Below are 19,705 nucleotides of genomic sequence, written 5' to 3' on the forward strand. Positions count from 1 at the left end.
CAAATCCCATTGTCTTTGGATGTGAATCTGTAACATGAGATACACTGCTTTTTTCAAAAGTGCTAATATAAGGGCAACTTGTGCCAAATACCAGAAGTGCAGATAAGAGTGGAACATTTTCATCACGAGTTATTGCAATGCGTTGCAGCTTGTTGTGAAAATAATAAAATGGGTGAGCTTATATAGGAGATGATCTTGTAGCCAACATTAGACTCACCTGGAGCCTTGATTCATTGTTTTTCAATTTCCTGTGCAGTCACATACTAGTTGCTCTTAAATTTTGTTGCAAAGATTTACTTGAATCAGCCTCAATTAATAAGATATTCAAAAATTGTCCAAGCCTGTATTACAGAAGGGTAAGAAATTCTGCAATATTGATAGAACTAGAAGGAAAGTTGTTGGTGTGATTGACAAAAGGTTTGTTTATCTTTTCACCTTATTTCAATAACTTTCAACTCTTTGCGTTTATTAATACATAAGTTCTTTTTAAAAATATAACGAATAGGTTAACAAAGCTGAGTGGGGTTTTACACTTGGTTGCTAAACACCTGCAGATCTCAGAAATTGTGAGTGCTGACTGCTTTTGAAAATCAGACCATGTTACATTTCGTACTGAGCTTTTCCATGTATTTTCTTCTGTTTTCAGAGCAGAGAATAAATCTTGTGAGTCTGGTGATTGTTTGAGAACAGTCATTTTGAAGTGATTTGCCCATTTGAAACAAAGATTGAAAATGGAAGGCAAGGGAAAAGGTTGGTTTGTCCTTTGTTGCTGTTTTGCTGTGTTTTTAAGAGCACGAGAATTCTTTTGCCTTTTTCATACAGCTTTTCTAAGATGCAAGCGCAGCTGGAGTTCTAGCTTCCTTTCCTACCTGAACAGTGTCTCCTCTGTCCTATCTAATTTGTGGAAAAATGTGGAAAAATATCCAAATGTAAAAAGAGAAAACAAATATTTAAAAATAACATGCGAAGCGATCATGAATATGCTTTCTCCCTCACTAGATTTGCCATTTGTCTCATTTACTTAATTATAGGGGTCATGTTGCACATCTATTCTGTTGTTCCTGCTTCAGTGGTATTATTTATTCCTGGAGTTTCTATGGTAAAAAAAAAATCGTAAATCTTTCTGACAGAAAAATTCAGGTAATTTTTTCTCAGTTGCACTTCCTTCTTTTAAACATAGGTGCGCACACCCCTCGTTCCCACGGGCCGGGAGGTGGCGGTGGCTGGCACGGCAGCAGCATGCCCCAGCTGGGGTCGAGGTGCCACCGCTGCCCGCGTGCGCCCCGTGTGCTGGCGCAGAGGGGTGTTCACGAGGTGGCCCTGTGCCGGAGGAGACGGTGGTGGGGAGCAGGGGGAGCAGAGCCCTGCGGGGGCCAGGGTGCAGGTGGGGGCGCAGGGGCCGGCGCAAGGCACAGCRAGCTGGGGAGGTGTGAACCTGCGTGCCCCCTTCCCCGGCTGCCCCGCGGGACTTGCTTAGTGATAGCGCCGTCGGAGAAAAATGGGGTTTCTCCTCCTCTCTGCCCTGCTCTTTGCTTCACTTTTGTACTCCTGCGCGCAGCATTTGACAGCTCTGGTTTACAAATCAGACACATCGGCTACTGGCGATGAACGGCACAACAGATGTAATTTGGATACAAGTAAAGCCCTGTTCCCGTGCACAGTGCCTCAAGCCCTGCAGAGCGACAGCAGCGCCTATTCCCACTTACACCCACACCATCGCTGCAGCAGGAATTATGAGTCATTCCATGACTTTACTAAAAGTAATGAATGTAGGTACTGCGGCAATAACATGAGAAGCTGAAAGAGGTACACTAAGCAGATGTACTTAAGGAAGGATCAAATAAAACAGCATTAAGCTCACTTATAATGAGGTAATTATTTAGAATTCATGTACTTTTTAGCATAATTAATTACATTCAACATGGTAGTTTATAATGCATCATTTGAAATTACACCTATGAATTTATATATATCATTGGAATGAAAATGTAAGACTGTTAATTTAATAGTTGCAAACTAAACCTTGTTTATATATTTATGCTTTGTGAATATAACAGAAAACATGGGAAAATAATTCCATATTAAAATGTAGGTAACTGCAGGGCATTTACTAAAACTAGTATTAATATTATCTTAGTTAACTTTCAAATATAAAAAAGTGCTGGGTAAATAACTCTGTATGAAACCTGAAGTATAATTTATAATGAATTCATACTAATGATATCTAATGTGCCTCGTTAAAATGAAAGCTTTATTGAGTATAGATGTTACTCATTTACTTCAAAGGGAGTTACCAGACATATGTAATTTGATGGTAATTTAAAAAATAGAACAATATTGGCTAATAAATGCATGATTTATAGATTTCCCATATGAAAATGAGATGCAGAGAGTATAAAATTTTATTTAATTGTGTAATATTAAAAAAACTTCTCCTGAGAATATTTTAGTTGCAAAACATCTAAAAGAAAGAAATTCCTGAAAAGCTCTCTTTATGATGAATACTTAAATAGTAAGAACTGTTAGTTAAATCAACAGATGAATAATCTTTTAATGAAATGTTAAGTTAGCTCTTCTACTAGTATTAGGAAGTATAGTTTTCTATAGATTCCAAGAACTAGTGTTTTAAATTCAGTTAATTTGTATGGCCAAAACATACAGGGGTCCTGATAATGTAGAGTCACTGGCAAACAATTTAAGCAAGAACAGGCTTGTGCCCCATACATATTTTATTCTTGATTCTTTTATATAAAACATTAACATTAGCATTAGATCCATTTGGATTCATTAAGAGAAAAATGCAGCAGGAAGAATCACGTTCTATAAAGCAGTCATTGTTTTTAATGAACATATAATTAGTTCTACTGTAATAAAGTGAAAATCTATCCTGTAGATAGGTTTTCCTCAGATTTTCTTCACAGGCGTGAAACTTCTAATTTAGCATGGCATCTTTTAAAATATTTTCCCCCATATATCTTTTCACATTTTACAGAGGAACCATTTAATCATCCTTATGGCTTGAAGTATAAAGATTTGTTCCATCGTTAAGGGACATTTAGAGACCTTTGCTCATATTACGTGTGCCATGGGGAATCTTGGCTTTTTGATTTCATTTAAAGTGAAGCAACGTTTAGTGCATCGTTCCTGTTTAGAATTCACAAAATGAGGAGTCTTCTGTTCTCACACAGTCTCACATTATCACATCCTGCTTAAAGAATCTTTAACCAAACAAAAAGAAAATAATAACYTCATACTTACCTAAACCAGTATGTTTTAGATGTTTTATAACAAAGCCTCCAATATATTTACTTTTAGATGTAGATATGAGTGTTATAACTTAGCTTCCTGCGATATTCTAGGAAGTGCAAGAGCCCTGTCCATAAAGTGTACCAATGTTTTTTGGCTTTTGCACATGGTAAAAGGACATTGTGGACTTTGTTTGATTGTGGGACTTTTGTAGGAAGTTGTTGAGATTGATAGGAATCATATTACATCAGGTGTTCTCTGCAGGGACACGTGGAGAAACTCTTATAAACAACTTTACTGCACTGAAGTTAAAATTTAAAACCTGCTTTATAATCTGTTCCATAGCTGATATCCTAGGACAGTACCTTGATTTGATTGCACTTTGTATCATTGCAAACTGATTTGGGATTGCAGTGGGTTGGGTCCCTTCTCCAGTGCGCTGAAGCCCTTCATGATCCACAAAGAACGAGCAGAGGCTCTTCCACAGGAAGAACTTTGCTGCTAAGAAGATAGTTATCTCACTAGAAATGCTAGCAAAGGCAAGGCAGCAGTAGTATCTCATCTAGCTCACTAGCACATACTAGGTATAATATGATAAAAATATGTTATTCTTTCATGAGGAAGACTTCTTTTATTTACTGAAGCTATACACTTTTGAGGACAAGAGAAGTACCTTGCTTTCTGCCTGTGCAATGAGACTGGTTATATAGTGTAGTTGGCCTGGACTGTTGTACTAGAAATTTGTTGGTCCCTATTTACCTGACTGCTGCTTTTCTATCTACTTTTGCATCTTTTGTACCTTGGCACACGCACCCTTCGGCTGCTTGGTCCCAGGGCAGTTGACTAGCTCCTTCATAAAAGTCACAGCAATGGCTAGAGAAGAGTGTGATTATTCTGACACTGTTGGTGTGCCTAAACCTAATAAATAACAGCATTTCCTTTTTCGCAATGACAGCCCTTTTTCCACACCTGCTACTACCAAAGATTTTGGCTGCAGCAGTTTAGTGGGATGTCCAATTAGCCAAATGTTCAAGTGCCAAGTTGGTCTGCTGCAGAGATGTCATCTGCCTGGTTCGTGTAGTACCTGTGTGACTCACTGATGAACTCCAGCAAGGGGAATGTAAGAGAACATCTCAACATTTTGTTAGATGAGTCCCACTTGTTAGGTCAGTATCATTTGCATGAACAAAACTATCTAATTCCTTCATATATATGTAATCATTCCAAAGGACAGAGATCACCATTCAAGGCAAAAGCCTCTGGTTTATCTGCATATCAGTTACTGTAATGTTGTGGCTTTAACGGCAGTCCACAGCTAGCCAAATTCAAGAGGGGTATCTTCTTACCCTCCACATCTTGTGACATGTGGAGACTGCTCTGCCACTGTCTTGGATCTGTGTTCTCCCCCATGGAAGAAAGAGCTATGAGATGGTGAGACAAGTGTTCATAAAAATCTCAGGATTAGCTAATTCACCAATACCTTCTGAATGAGCCTGGAGGGTAGACTTGGGGATCCTGTACAGCAGCAAAGATAGGGAGCAGGAATCTTTCACAGGGCAGCCCAATGCGGGCTCACGCTATTTTGCTGCACATTCCCATTGCCCCTGAAAAGTAAAATCCCTGAATGTCAAGTGCAGACTGAGAATACACAGCCTGCTTCCATGGGCTATGGAGCTGTCAGAGGTCTGCCTTTTTTTATTTCTCCTTCAGATTTTGGACAGTTTGTTTCTCATTTTATTCTTCTTCACTTATTTCCATGCTTCAAACTAAAGCGGAAGCATGATTAGTACCTGTGCTGAGTTGTGTACTGTCAGCTTAGGAAGGCTGCGGACCTTTTCATCTAATCAGTGCTCATGTGTCAACTAATGCAAGCGTAACACTAAACATGTTCTGATCATCCCCCAGAGAAATGACATTTTATATCTAGATGTACATTGTGAGAAATCCAGAATGTTTTTTCTCATTGGACTGAACACTTGGGTGAATATCAAGAAAACCAGCTAGCTTCAAAAGGTCAAATTAGACAATTCTGAGGTGAACAGATGTGACTGTATAAGGTTACTGCTAGGTACTTCATGTGCACTTTTTAAACTTGTGTTGGGAATTGCATTTCTGAAATGGTCTCATAGGTGCTATTATGCAAATTCAAGTGTAAATCACCAGGAGACCAAAAACCAAGCAAATCTAAACCTTCAGTAATACATTTATTGCACATTAAACAAGTCAAAGCAAACCCCCAAGACATGCCCTTTTGTAGAGCGAAACCTTAATTAGATGAGAAATGTAGAGTGCTGTGGCCTGATGAGTAATCTTGAGATTTTTTTGAATGACATTTTTTTTCTGTTAATAGCAAATTATCTGAGGAAAAATACTCTTAGATGGCATGTTCTACTGAGTGAAATGGAAGGCTGTTTCTCTCAGAAATGCACAGTTCTCAGCCGTTAACCAGAGGTGTCAGTGTACTGCCAAGCCACGTGCAGACCTCTGTATGTATTGGGCTAAACAGAATTGTATTGCAGTAAACAAAGTTTAAGGCAAAGTAATGTATTTTTATTGTGGGATTAGAAGGGAATTAGTGTAATTTGATACAGATATTGTATGAGGAGGTGAGAATGTTGTCTCAGTGAAAAATCCTGAAAGGAGGATTACATTCTCAGCTGAACAGCTCAGAATGTCTCAAATACACTGTGTTTTCCCTAATGGGGAAGCTAGAAGAAGTGCTGGGTATCCATACTGACTGTACTGATAACAAATAACACGCAAACTTTGCAAGTATCCATTGGATTATTAGAAGCCAGAGGATCACTGTACGAATTTCCAGCCTGTTGGTTTCTGTGGCAGTTCGCAAGCCAGAAGGTTGGGGCCTTGCTCCCTGCTGCGCCGTGCAGAGTCAGCCGGTTCCCAGGCTCTAGGAAAGTGATCAGAGATCCCCACGAGAAAAAAGTTTTTAGATTCAATGAGTTTAATTTCATAGCTTCTGCATTGGAAATAAGCTCAATATGATAGTTTGTAAAGATAAAATGCAGCGAACAAAAATTCATGTAAGTATAAAACTAAAAATAGCAAATGGTCCCATATTTATATCTCAGTAGTCAGAATACAAATAAACATCCTTGGTGAAAACACATCAGTGCTTCCAATTAAGGCAATATAATTGCATGCTTTGAAGTGGAACAATGGAAAAATCTGACAATCTATTGTATTAATATGAGGCACAGACTTCAGAGACATATAAAAAATAACATTTAATCTGTATAAAGCATCTGCTACTCTATGTTTTTTTCATAACATTTATGTGTTTTGTGTAAACACACACGTTAGATCTATAAATAGATACCTAAATAGATAAACATATATTATAGAGCTAAATGAAATCTGGTGCAATCTTTCAATGTTTTCCAGAGATCAGAGCTTAAAAAAATCTGAATTCTTTACATATTCAATTTAAGTGCATTTTTAGTAGACAAAGGTGCTATAATGAAAACATGTGAGGCTAACACCTTTATCAGGGAAGGAGTCATTGCCCTCATGGCTTTCATTGGCAGGAAATTTTTACAAAGTGAAAAGTCATTCTTTATGTACATTTAGTCCTTGTAAATTCTTGCTGGACTACTAAAAGGGTGAAAATTGTATTAGTGGGTGTTCTGACAATGRCATTTTTTGTTAGGAATATAATGTGTCCAGCAGCTTATTATAGAAATGTGCAGATATATTACCTGTTTGCTTTTGATATACTTTTCTATGAAACTGTTTAAGATACAATATGAAAGTCTCTAAGATACTAATGTAATATTGCAACTCTATTTTGAGGTCACAAAGTGTTGCTATCCCTAGTTTAAGAATAAAGTTTCTCAGAAAGAGAGAGTCAAACAGAGAGAGAGAGCAAATTATATTTATATATCGCCACAATGCTTAGGATCTAATCAGGGATTAGATTTTTTAGATTTATCGATCATGACCCTAAAGTCATCTGTGGATCCTGTGGCAGAGAAGGAAATGGTAATTAAAACTTTTCAGTGCTAGCCTCTTTCTAAGATGCTTCTTTTCAGCAACACCGAACAGGTATTCTTTGGCAGTAAATGCAAGAGCAACCAGCCTGCGTCACACATGAACAAGTAGCCTAATTGTGAAAGTGTCTATATATGTTGATTCTGCATGAAGGCCGAGGTGGGAAATCTCAGTTGGTCAATTGGATAATGTTGTGGAATGGCAGTGAGGAAGCACAGCTGCGCTGTGATACAGTGTGGCCTAGAAAGCCTCAAATAACAGACTGATGGGAGCATTCAGTCATGTGTGATGTGAATAAATAAGAGGCATGTGTCTTTGTTCCACTGGCATTTCCCCTTAGCTGTTGTAGTTATTGGAAAGTAAAGATTATCAATGTTTGGTCAATTTTACCGATGGTTGAACAACATTAATTACTTATGGTTTTTCTCACCATATCGCTTACTCTTTTCTTCCTATTTCGGCTTTTGTGATAGAACATTCTTCAGTCAGAATTACCAAAATGCATATTCATATTTCAGTCTGTGCTCTCGGGACCTGTTTGCCTTGATTATAAAACTGAGATCCTTTAAGTTAAATAACTCCAACTAAAAACAGCTGTTTTGTCATAAATATTTATTTATAGACAGAGATTTACATTAGTCATTTTTAAACGGTATGAGCTACAGTCATCTTCTTCGGATGCATTCCCACAATAGTGTTCTGTACAGCTAGTATTGATTTGCTCACAGTGTGATGCAGTATCTTTCCATGAAAAAGGAAGGCAGCTTCCTAACAAAAATGAGTAATTGTTGTTTACACTGCCTCTTTAACAGTCTGACCATTGAAGCAGTTTATCTAAAATACTATTCAGTTATCAGTGGGAATGTGGACTGGGATGCTACTCCAGGCATGCTAGCATTGACTGCAGACTTCACATCAGGAAGACTGAGGGAGATAAAGTAGGTTCATCCCCCAAAAGGACCACTGAAATTATCAATAGTGCTTATAAAGGACATGGCACAAATTCTTTCTGACGGTGCAGAGCAAAGGGGAAAGGGCATGTAAAATACTAGCTCTCTGGTTTGGTAGTATCTTAGACCCTCTTTGTACTTCATGGCAGGCTATAAAAAGGACAGGGCAGAGAATCAGGCCAGTGGGCTGACGTTAACATCAGGTGTCTGCAGTTACCTTGGTTTGCAGCTCCCTGTACCTGCCATTTGAGAGCTGGCAATCCACCAGAGCTCTCTGAATGGCTAACCTGGTCCTGAGGGTGCGGGGAAAAGAGAGACATTGTGCTGGACTCAGCACGTCCCCTCCCACCCCCTTCCTCTGGGCTGTCCTCAGAGAGAGTTGGCACTGTTGTCTTCCTGACTGAGAGCCTGGAGCTGGGTTCAAAGCTGGGTCTTGAAAGCCCTTGGGCAGTTTCCATGCTTCTTCCTTGAAAAAAAGATCAGAAACAAAATAGTTGAGTAACTCAAGTGCTTTGTGGTTGGGGATAAATGAAATGAGAATATGCTAGTTGAGACAAGGAGAAATGGTAACTTGTTTGGAGGTAAACAGCAAAAGATGACAACACTGGTGACTGCTATTGCTGGTTCAAAGGCTGTAGAGCCCACTACTTTCCTTGCTGCCATCTCTGCCTCTGCTTTAGCCCTTATCACAATTACAATGTATTGCCRCAATTATAAGAGTTGCCCTTGCTTTTCATTCTGTCCTTATTAATGTGATGGGATTTTTATTGAAGCTAGGATGAATTTTGTTGCAGCTGTGTATGCCAGCTGTGTTTTAAAGCATAAAATCTCTTGCAACACCTGAACTGTCCTGGCCTGAAGCTACAAAACAAAGACATTGTAATAATACACTTTCAGCAATAATTGCTCTGCATCTCTCTCTCTCTTTTGTACAGATTTCAGTTGGCAGCCCATTGTCCTTGATGTAGGCTGGCATTCATTTATTCCAATTTCTTTGCACATGATCTAATATCACTGTAGCTGAGGGAAGAAGCAACAGCATAGTTTGCCTGCAGTGGGTGCAGTATGTCCTTCTGGCCTCATGGAATCGCAGAATAATTCAGGTTGGAAGGGACCTCAGGAGATTTCTTGCCCAAACTCCAGCTCRGAGTCAGCTATGAGAACAGACCAGGTTGCTCAGGGTTTTATCCAGTTGGGTCTTGAAAATCTCCAAGGATGGAGGCTGCACAAGTTCTCTGGGCCTCTGCCCCACTGCTTGACTGTCCTCATGGTACCACCAGCAAGCAACAAACCTCCCTGCACATCAAGTCAGGCAGCAGATGGGTGCCACCTTCCCCCCTCCAGGGAGGAGTCTCCCACTAATATCACTTGCTGCTTCCTCTTGGTGCCAGGTGCTATGGTTCAGGCCTGGCTGGCTCTGGTGCTTCCCCAGATGGAGCTTTCTCCCCCTTGTCTTCTACCAGGGCATTGAACCTATTTTGCAAGCTGGAGATCTGCAGGTGGAGAAGGAGCCTGCTGCCAGAAGTTGCAAGCCTCCAGCCTTCCCTGTCTTGGGATCTTAGGAGTCAGAACTATCACTCCTTTGTTTTGATGTATTCTACATATTTTTAAGGAATTTTTAGTGTTTGTGAAAAGGACACAGTTGAATAAGCCAGGAATGAAATCCTAGGGTAATAGTATCTTTACCTTTCCCTGTTGGTTCTGTATTTCAGTCCTGATCTTCAGAAATCTTACCTTGCGGGTTAAGGCGGTAGTTCAGAGTCTATGGCCCTAGGATAGCACCATCATGACAGACGCTTATCATATAGTGTGTGTGTGTGTGTCAGACTTTCAGAATGTGTTTAAACACAGGCTCCTAATACATTACATAGAGAATGCCTGGAGGTGATAGTGATTGTTCACTACTCAATATTACAATATGGGCTTTTTCAGTAGCTGCTCTCTGCAGAGAAAGAGAATACAGAATTTTAAATAGGAAGTGCTTATAAAGAATTTATTCCCTGCAATACTTTGTCAGTGCAACACTGCTGTACCAGCATACTCTGAATTTAAGAAAATGAGAAACAGGCTTTTTTTTTTTTCTGTTCTGTGCACCGCTCACATGCTTAGTAACAACTCTGAGAGTGAAAAACTAAGTACAGGAGTCTAAGCATAGTTATGCTTTAAATTTGGAGTGTCATCCCTAAAGTTAATGGAATTACTCCACATATACTTCATTTTAAATGAAATTATAGTCTTATCAGAAGCAATTATGTGGTAATAAGCCTGTAGTTTAACAAGGAGAATGGGCCTGTGAATAGCTAACAAAATATTTGAAATGTTGTAAAGTAGATCATTAGGGGTAAAGTAATTTTAAGTGCAAAGAGTCTACCAAGAAACAATTTTACAATCAGAAAAAAGGAATAAATACAAGCATGAAGGTGTTTTATTTATCAGCTATTTCCTATGAACACAAGGCAATGATCTGAACATAAGCAATGATTTTGAAGGACCTTTGTGATACCACTTGACAAATTCTAATAAAAGCTTACAACATCAATATTACTTTGCTGTTTATGGAGGCTATTTAAAAGGTATATAAAGAAAGAAGTGTTAGGAATAGTAACTATATCTGGTCATGTTATTGTGTAAAAAAACTATATGCTGCTTTGCGGTTGAATTCAAGTCATCAGGCATCTTAATATTCTGTATTCAAATGTTTGTATTTACACATTTCTCAGTTTTGATTTACCCAAAAGAATCTTACAGCTTTTGAGCCAAGAAACTTAATAGATTTTTGCATTCTCTGTTAAATAACATGGACTTCAATTAACTTTAGTTGAATTCACCTGAAAACTTCATGAAATTCTGCTAACTAAGCTGCTGTCCTTCAAACGAAAGGACACCTCTATTTTTGACTGTCAGTTGATACATTAGTGAGAGTGAACACAAATCCTGTTTCTCAGTTCAGCTGCACAACAAGGTTTTATTTTTTCACAAATCAGTCATCTTACTAGAAAAACTATCATTTTAAAATACTTAGGAAAATGAATTTGTGAGGGAAACGGCCTGTGTTTAAAGGGGACTATGGAAGAAAGTTATAAGTTATTAGATATTAGTTAAAAACAAAATGATGGAGCTTCCAAAAATAATTATTGAAATACTTGACATATTGCTTTATTTCTTCTCCTGAGGTATTTTTATACCATTTCCTTTCCTGTTTGAATAACACAATCTTTGTTTCCTTTACAAAGTACTTTCATTGTTTTCCACCATACTTGACTTTTAGAATGGAAACATGACCTAAGAAGAATATTGTTGTCTCTCAAGATAAAATACAATGCATTCCTCTGCTATCTTTCTCTTGTTCTGTCCCCATTTCCAGGCACTTATTTGTGGCCCCTTTTCAGCCCTGTAAGTAATAAAGCATTGGAGCTCACTGAGGAGGAACCAAAAAAGGGGGGAATTTTAGCTGCAGGGAATAAATACCTTGAATGTGGTCACAAGTGGGATCAAAGATGGCAACACTTTCACCATCYGTAATTAAGAAGAAAAATAGAAATACACAAAATGAACAGGCTGGACCAGAAAATGGATAGGGAAAACTCCCAACTATTTCTCTTTCTGGTATCAAGGGCAAGCAGGTAACTCGTGTTTTAATATTCCTTTTTCTCCTAGTCAGAGCTTGCTCTGCTTACTACTGTGAGGCACCAGGTAAAATTATTCTCAATTCTATAAACTCATCTTTATCATAAACTGATAACTTGACTCCCAGTGAACTTTTTTATGAACCCTGACAAATTTCAGGGCCTGAAGTCAGTTATTGTCTCTTATTCCTTTCCATGGAATATTCCTGCACTTTGCAGGGCGCACTTAGGGGAAGTCTGTCAGCAGTAATCTCATATTACCTCCTCTAGATTTTCTTCATTTCCTCACTGTCTTTACTTTTCTTTGTGGTCAGTCCACATGTGTCTCTAGCAGTATTTGTCAGAAACTGCTAAGCGGGTGGCTGGGCCAGTTGCATCCTGATAAATGTGCAGAGAGCACACAGAGGTCAGCCGCAGGCACGTTTTGCAGTGTAAGCAGCACAGGGTGTACAGCAGGCCAGATTGCTGTACAGGCAGAGGATTAACTATGTGAAAATACAATTCAGACAAGACCCTTGACAAATTTTATGAAAATGATCTGCAATGAGGAATCTGAGGAAGCAYTCAGTGCTGCAGTCAGCACTAAATCCCTTGTATTTTACAACCCAATAATCAACCTGCTGCTGTGATTATCAGAGTGGAAGAGGATGAGTGGCTAGAGTAAGTGGCTGTTGGTATGGTGCCCAGACCTACCAGGGCCCTGAAGCAGCTCCAGCAGGAAGCTATCCCCATTTGACATCCTTGCAGTCTAAGCAGACAATGAAGATTTGGGGAAGGAGAGGTGCATGTGCTAGGTCTTAATTCGGTTGCCTTTGTCCTATATTTTTTCCTATCATAATCCTTTCTTCACTCTTTTCTTTACTGTCCCAAAGCCAATGAAAAGATAATAATGCCAGGAGACATAGTAGAACATTGTTTCCTGAGAAAAATGTCATCTAAAAGTCTGTAGCTTTACCAGCATTGATTTATTCTCCCAGACACAATTGTCACCAACTATGAGGGCTGCCAAGAGTTTCAGTAAAATCTCTTTAAGAAAATGTCTTCAGCTCCTGAGGTTTTTCTTTTCTTTTCTTTTCTTTTCTTTTCTTTTCTTTTCTTTTCTTTTCTTTTCTAAGTCCTGTTTCTTCCCAGCAGGAGACAAAGTTTACTGGCAGATTAAAAGGTCTGTATCTGTAAAACCAGCAATGACAGCAAACTTGGGTGAAAATATCACATTGATGGCTTTTCAAATTTAGTTAAAGAAAATTTTCCAGTTTGTTTTCAGTTTGTGGGCACTTTTTGACATTTTAAAATAAGCCAGATACTCCTAGGAAGGTGTGAAATACTATGGATGGGAATTCATTCAATGGGACATGCCCAGATAATCACAAACACCAAGATCATACCTGAGATCCAAGAGCCATCCAGACTTCCTCATGCTCCTGGCTGTGTCCTGCTGGGACTGCTGTGGTCTCAAGAGCCCTTGGCCCCTCCAAATGCACAGGGAAGGGAGCAGACAGTGCCCTGGAAAGCTGGTCATTACCTAACAGTGACATGAACAGTTTCCAAGGCAAACAGGGTGTTAAATAATACAGATGCATTCACTCTGCAAAAAGAGAGATGAAGACTGGAAATGTCCCTTGTCCTACAGCAGTTGTTGCCCTACCCTCCCAAACTGGCAGCATGTGATAAAGAGGCATGGCCAAGGCTCACCTGCTTTTAAGCTCTTAAGTGACTGTCTCGCTAGTGTGAGACTAAAGTTAGCAACCCAAGCCTATCCTCAACTCTGTCTTCAGCTCCTGCTTGCATTCTTGCAATAAGTGCAGCTCAGCTGAACTAGAGGGTCCAGCTTGAGAAGGGTTGCTCTTGTTGACACATGTTGCTTTTGTCCTTATCTGTGGAGCTCTTTGCTCCAAGATATCACTGATCAAAAATTATTGAATAAGAGCACCCAGATAATCACATTTCATATGGATAAGGAAAATACAGGTGACTACTGTAGGTGACTTTCAAGGTTATAAAGGCTGAATGTGCTCTTTCATCAGCATAAAAGCTGGGGAGTGGAGGGAAGAAATAAATGTGTCCAAAGGACAGGTTATTCTATACACAATGTGGAATTCTCATATTTCCTTTCAAATTATCTAATATTAGCCTCTCTAGGACAGGAGATTGGTTTGCTCATAATGAAGTGCAACTTCTCAGATCCTAGGAAAAGTTGAACTCTTGCTGTTTGATGGCTTTGAACAGGAAAGGATCACTGATAAATTGCCTGGCTCTCTTGTACATGACGGCAGAGATACCTGATTAATGACCTATGACACAATCTTCATGTGTTCTGGGGAAACTGCATACCAGCTGAATACTAAGATAACAAATTAACAAAGTGTTTCATATGGCCTTTATTGAAAAAATGTATATGGTCTGGAGGTCAGTATAGCACGTGCAAATACATGGTTATTATTAATTGCATATAAACTTTTTCTATCTTCTAGAGTAGCACAGAGGGTTGGGAGGGAGTTTTGCCATCAAGTTTGGAGTGTGGACACACTTGTTCTTGTTTCTTTTATCGGTATGGAGATTTTCCCAATGTTAATCCTTTTAGAACTCAACTCTACAGCTTTTTTTTCTTCTTTTTTTAATGAATGTGCTACAACTGACTCCTTGTTTATAAGCCTGAATCTAGTCTTTTGTTTAGTGAGGCTAGACAGATTAGACACACATCTGAATGACCTATTATGCATTGTAAGGGCTGTGTTTAACTGGAAAAAAAATAACAGCTGCTTAATTTATGGATACGCACAACAGGACAAACAATTTCAACATGGCAAGCAGAACACTCATCATTCATAGAGTTGGCATTGGTTCCTCATGCGTTGCAGTTGCAACAGGAATCTCTTTCTTTGGGAGTTAATTTAGTGCTTTTGAAAGGTGCCGGATGGTAACCCTGGAGACTGGAGTCCTATGTTTAGCTCGGGAACAGGTGCAGTGCAGGCAGAGCCGACAGCTCCGGGGCAAGCTTTCCTCCAGCTCTCCCTCTACTTGCTTGCCCCATTAGGAGGGAAAATCATCGAGGGAGAGAAGACAACAGTTTCAATGTCCCTTGGCCTTTATTCTGAGATACTTAGCCGTGGTGTCAGTTTGGAGATAGACAGCTGTCTACCAGGAACTGGGCAGAGGACACCAGCTCTTCTTGGAAAGACAATAGTGAGTACCCAGTAGATAGTAACAATGCTTTTGTCACTACACAGCAACCTTCTCTTTTATGAGGAATTTGCTCATTACAGCAATAATGCCCTTTTTAAACCACAGATTTGATATGTGTAGATAAAAAAACAACTGGATGTCTAGAAACATGACTGCGCAGTCAGGTAGTCCATACTTTCAGTTCTATACAGCTATTATGCTGCACTCATTAATCTTTAGTGAATGCCTTTCAGTAGCTTATTAGGAAACATCTGTTTAATTTTTCTTATTTTATTTCCTTATTGCATTTTCTTGTTTGTTCTCAAAATACTCTCCCTAGGGGGAAGAAAGCATGTGTAGTGGAGGGTATGAGTTTGGCAGTATTGATTGTTTTCTTTTTTCTTCAACAGTTGGGAATGTTCTGTCTCCTATGGAAACACATTGTAATGCTGTTTCTGAGTCTTACATGTTACCAGAAAGGCAAAGTTGTATTTTACAACTGTAGATCCCAGAGCTTTATTCAGTCTTCCAAAAATCTTGGGTCCAGGCTATTGTTTATCTTATAAGGAGTGACTAAGAATTCCCCTTGATTTAGAGTCAATAAGAAGCCAGTGTAGGAAAGATAGGATAGATTTGCTCAGGGCAGCTCATGTATTACAGCATTTTGTACTAATTGGAGTCTCCTAAAGTGTGATGGCTTCATGCCCAGGAATTACATGGCTGTAATCCAGCTGAGAGGTGACACATGTAAATAACCAAAGGCTGGGCTTCATCTGCCAAGAGGTGTTGGAGTCTTGTAGCACTCAGTGACAACAGAAACTATTGCTTATGGATACTACTATGGATAACTTAGATGCATCAAGGAATCCAAATACCCTTAAGCTATGGATTGAATTGGCTAATGTGGGACCAATATTTTCAGTCAAAGAAGAATTTATCTTCCTGCGGATTCTTCAAATGCCTTCCTCTGCTCTCAACATTCTGTCTTTTTAGACTGAAGTGCAGCCAGGTGTTTTTGTTAATGAGCTCATCTTATGTAAACACTTTGTATGGTGGTGATGTGGTAAAACATAGGAAGAGCTGAATATTGCCTTTGTTTTATTGTCACATAAGGCTAGATAATATGACAAATTCACCTAAGTGACTACAAAAAATACAGAAGTGGACTGAAGAGAGAACTGACTCATGTGGGACACCACAAATGAATGAGCTAATTGTGGAAGTACAACTTCTCATTGTGACTTTTTCAGAAGGACTAGAGTCCATGTATCTTTCAAAAGATACAGAAGCATTTTCTGACAAATTGTTGAAGGTATCTGAACAATAAGGGTGGATGTCTTCCACATACTTATGATCAACCATCCATTAGTGTTTCTATGCAGTTACAGTCTCATGGTCCAGTATGACTCTAGATTGCTGCAGGTCTAGAATGTTAGCATCAGTTCCATTAATTGTAGYTAAATTTTGTCTATATCTATTTTCTGAGCTTTTTCAAGTACACATAGATTACCACTAGACAATAGTTGAACAGAACTGGGTATCCAGGGTGGTCTTATCATTGAGGGCTGGGAAGTTCTGGTGTGTTTGAAGAAGGAAGAGAAGATTTGCAGTTTATGTAACTGATTGGCATGAGCCAGGAGCAAAATGATTTCATGTCCACCCACAGCTCTGCCACTCCCCAGTGTGTAGCCTGATTCCTTAGTCCCTCCGGCCCATCAACCATGCTGCAGTTAACTGCCTGAATTCTTCATAGCTAGACCACTTACAATAATCCTTCTTATAACGATGCATCGATTACTCCAGTCAGGAATGTCATATGGTTGTTTTTTTTTCTGATTTTCTTAAGCTAGGGAAAATACAGACTGAATTCAGAAGTGCCAGGATATGGGATGTAATGAATGTGAAGAAATGGTGGGAGTGAAAGCACACTATTGTTCAGCAGCTCAGGGTAGAGCAGCCCATGGGATCTGTGGAGGCTTCCAGGTGGATGTCATCTTTTGGTGTAAGAAGGTGATAAGTGACTCAAGTCCTTGCTGTTATTGAGTTGTCAGTTTCAAAGAAAGTCTTGCTTATAATCAATAATGTCTGAATAACAGCATCTGGTATTGCAGAATTTCAATGGTATCTTGTAGGTTTAGAAAATGAGAATCAACCATGGATCTAATTATATAAGCTGTTCTCTTGATATGTCTTGTCTGTATAGAAGTAGGCAGTACGGGATATTTTTTAAAAGCCTGGTTTCACAAGATTTCTAGCTTGATTGGGGAGGTCCATTAAGTCTTTAAAAGTTATGGAAGTTACTGAACCTCCCAGCCCTCTGAGACTAGCTCTTCACCAGCTGCAGAGACTGTTAAATATCTGTATCATATGTTGCATTTTATGAGAAAATAACTAAAGCTTTTTTGCAGTTCGAGGACACTTACCCTCTGGGCAGGATAACCTAGGCTATGAATTAGTCTGCCAAGGCAGTATACCCTTTCTTTTCTGTTCTTTAATTTTCAAGCAAAGCCTATGTATCCACTACTCCCAATTGGTGGTTATATTGTTTTTACAAAATCAAATTGTGCAAGGCTTAGGATTCATTGAAGTGAACTGCAAAACTCCCTTTCAGTGGCAGATCATCCTTGTATTTGGAGGCAGTAGGGCTAAAACTCTCAAATAGATTTAATCAAATTTCCTCTGTTGTTAATAATACCCTAAATTATTAAATTGATGGAGTTTTCTAAATGTAATTTACTTTTCATCACCTATTGCTGCTAGTCCTCTTCCTGTTCTATTCGGATAAAGAGAAAAGATTGTTCCTTTCATTTTCTCAGCTACATGTTTGAGTTCACATCTAATGCAAAGGAATGTTAAAAACCTAACAAACATTGTTTTGACTGGTAACATTACCTGTGATCCTATATTTTTGGAAAACCTATTAGCGTGAAAATAGTAAAAAAATAGATTGACCTCAACACATTGCTTTCTGTGTGAAAGTCCCTATTATGTAGAGGACTGCACTACCTATTATCATGYAAGGATTCTGCTTGCCCTACTGTCAGAAGTGAATTTCATACTGTTAAGAAGGAATAGTGCCATGAAATATGCTCTCTAACTTCAACAGAAGGGAAAAATGGTAAAAAAAAATCTCACCCAGATACAGACCCTGATTATGATCTTTGGACATAATCCATTGGAGTTTTTCATTATTATTTTTTATTTCAATGTTAAAAAAAATTTTGTACCCCATATGGTTTGAAAAATTTGAATAGGGTATATGCTTATACAGTACTGCATTGTAGAAAAAAATGAGGAGAATGAAAATCTTCAGCATAATAACATCTGATAAACTAGCAAAACTGCATATATCAAGCAAACTGCAGTTTGCAAAAGGCAGACATCTTTTTATGCATGTGCATAAGGAACTACGGACAGACTCATGCTTGAACATAAATGAGGATTTAATTGACAACTCCCACAATTATCTAGGTAACAATACAGTCACGTAATTAGTATTAAAAAAATGTGCAAGCCAAAGATTATTATAGAAAAAACAGTTTTACTGAAGCAAAGACTAGTGACAGGGAGATACTAAACTACAAAAATGTGCTTAGTCTGCTCTTTAATCGTTCTCAAAGATATGCATTTTACTCATAGTGTAATCCAAGTGGGCTGTTCCAGCAGTGTTAGGGTGGGAAAAGCAATAGCTGAAGGGCACGTCTTGAAAATGGTCACTAGTATGAGAATAATTGTGCAAGCAACCAAATATTTCATCTTAGTATAGAGTAGATGAATACAGAAGCTATTCCAAAGATAGCACCTTTCTGAACTTTGGCTGTAGTCGTATCTCAGACAGCAGTCTGCCAATGCAACCAGAATAATTAACAGTCAAACTCACCCATTCACATAAGGCTCTTCTGTTTCCCTCTTCTTAATTCCTTTCTACCCTTGTGAGATATACTAATGCTGTTGGAAATGACTATATCCACCTGCCAGTCTAATGCAGAAGGAGCTTCTTTGCTTAATTATAGAAATATCTAATATCTTAAAAGGGAAGAGCCTGTTATTTTAAGATCAGTCTAGAAATTGTCATCTTCCTACTAATTTCTACTCCTCACCCCATGTTGTGAGGCCTTGCAATGATCCTGAAGCTGTTGTCCATCACTAAGGTAGAAGTTATTAGCGTAATATGCTATTTTCATTTTGCATTTATGACAATTAAATGTCACTATATCTTCTGGGGCTTTTTCTTCATAATATTTTCAATATCAGTAGAACTTCTCTGCTACTAGATTTTTTTGATTAAAATGAGAATGCACATTTGGGCAGGAAGTGCATCTGAAATATTCTGATATAGAATTGGAAACCACTGCTCCCATCCCTAAGAAAATGAATATCCTCTCAAAAAGGATATTAGAATGCTTAGCATTTAAGAGAATTCTTAAAAATCTCCCAATATTGACATTCATGTTTAATTTATGTTCTCTTTACAAAGTGTGTTTCATTTCCAGATCTCCAACTTCTTAGAATTAAAAATAAAGAGAAGGTAAAGTTTTAGAGGAGAGAAGAATGAATCTATAAAATCTATAAAAAGGTGGTATGTGTTTCTAGCATGAGTATTTTGAAACGTTCACTTGTCTAAACTCACAGCTTTTTTCATTCTGTCACTTTTTTCCCTTATACCTATATCACTTAAAGCTGCAAAATTTAAGCTACCACCTATGCAACTGC

Source organism: Apteryx rowi, unplaced genomic scaffold (assembly GCF_003343035.1).
Source record: "Apteryx rowi isolate R43461 unplaced genomic scaffold, aptRow1 scaffold_14, whole genome shotgun sequence".
NCBI classification, from domain to species: Eukaryota; Metazoa; Chordata; class Aves; order Apterygiformes; family Apterygidae; genus Apteryx; species Apteryx rowi.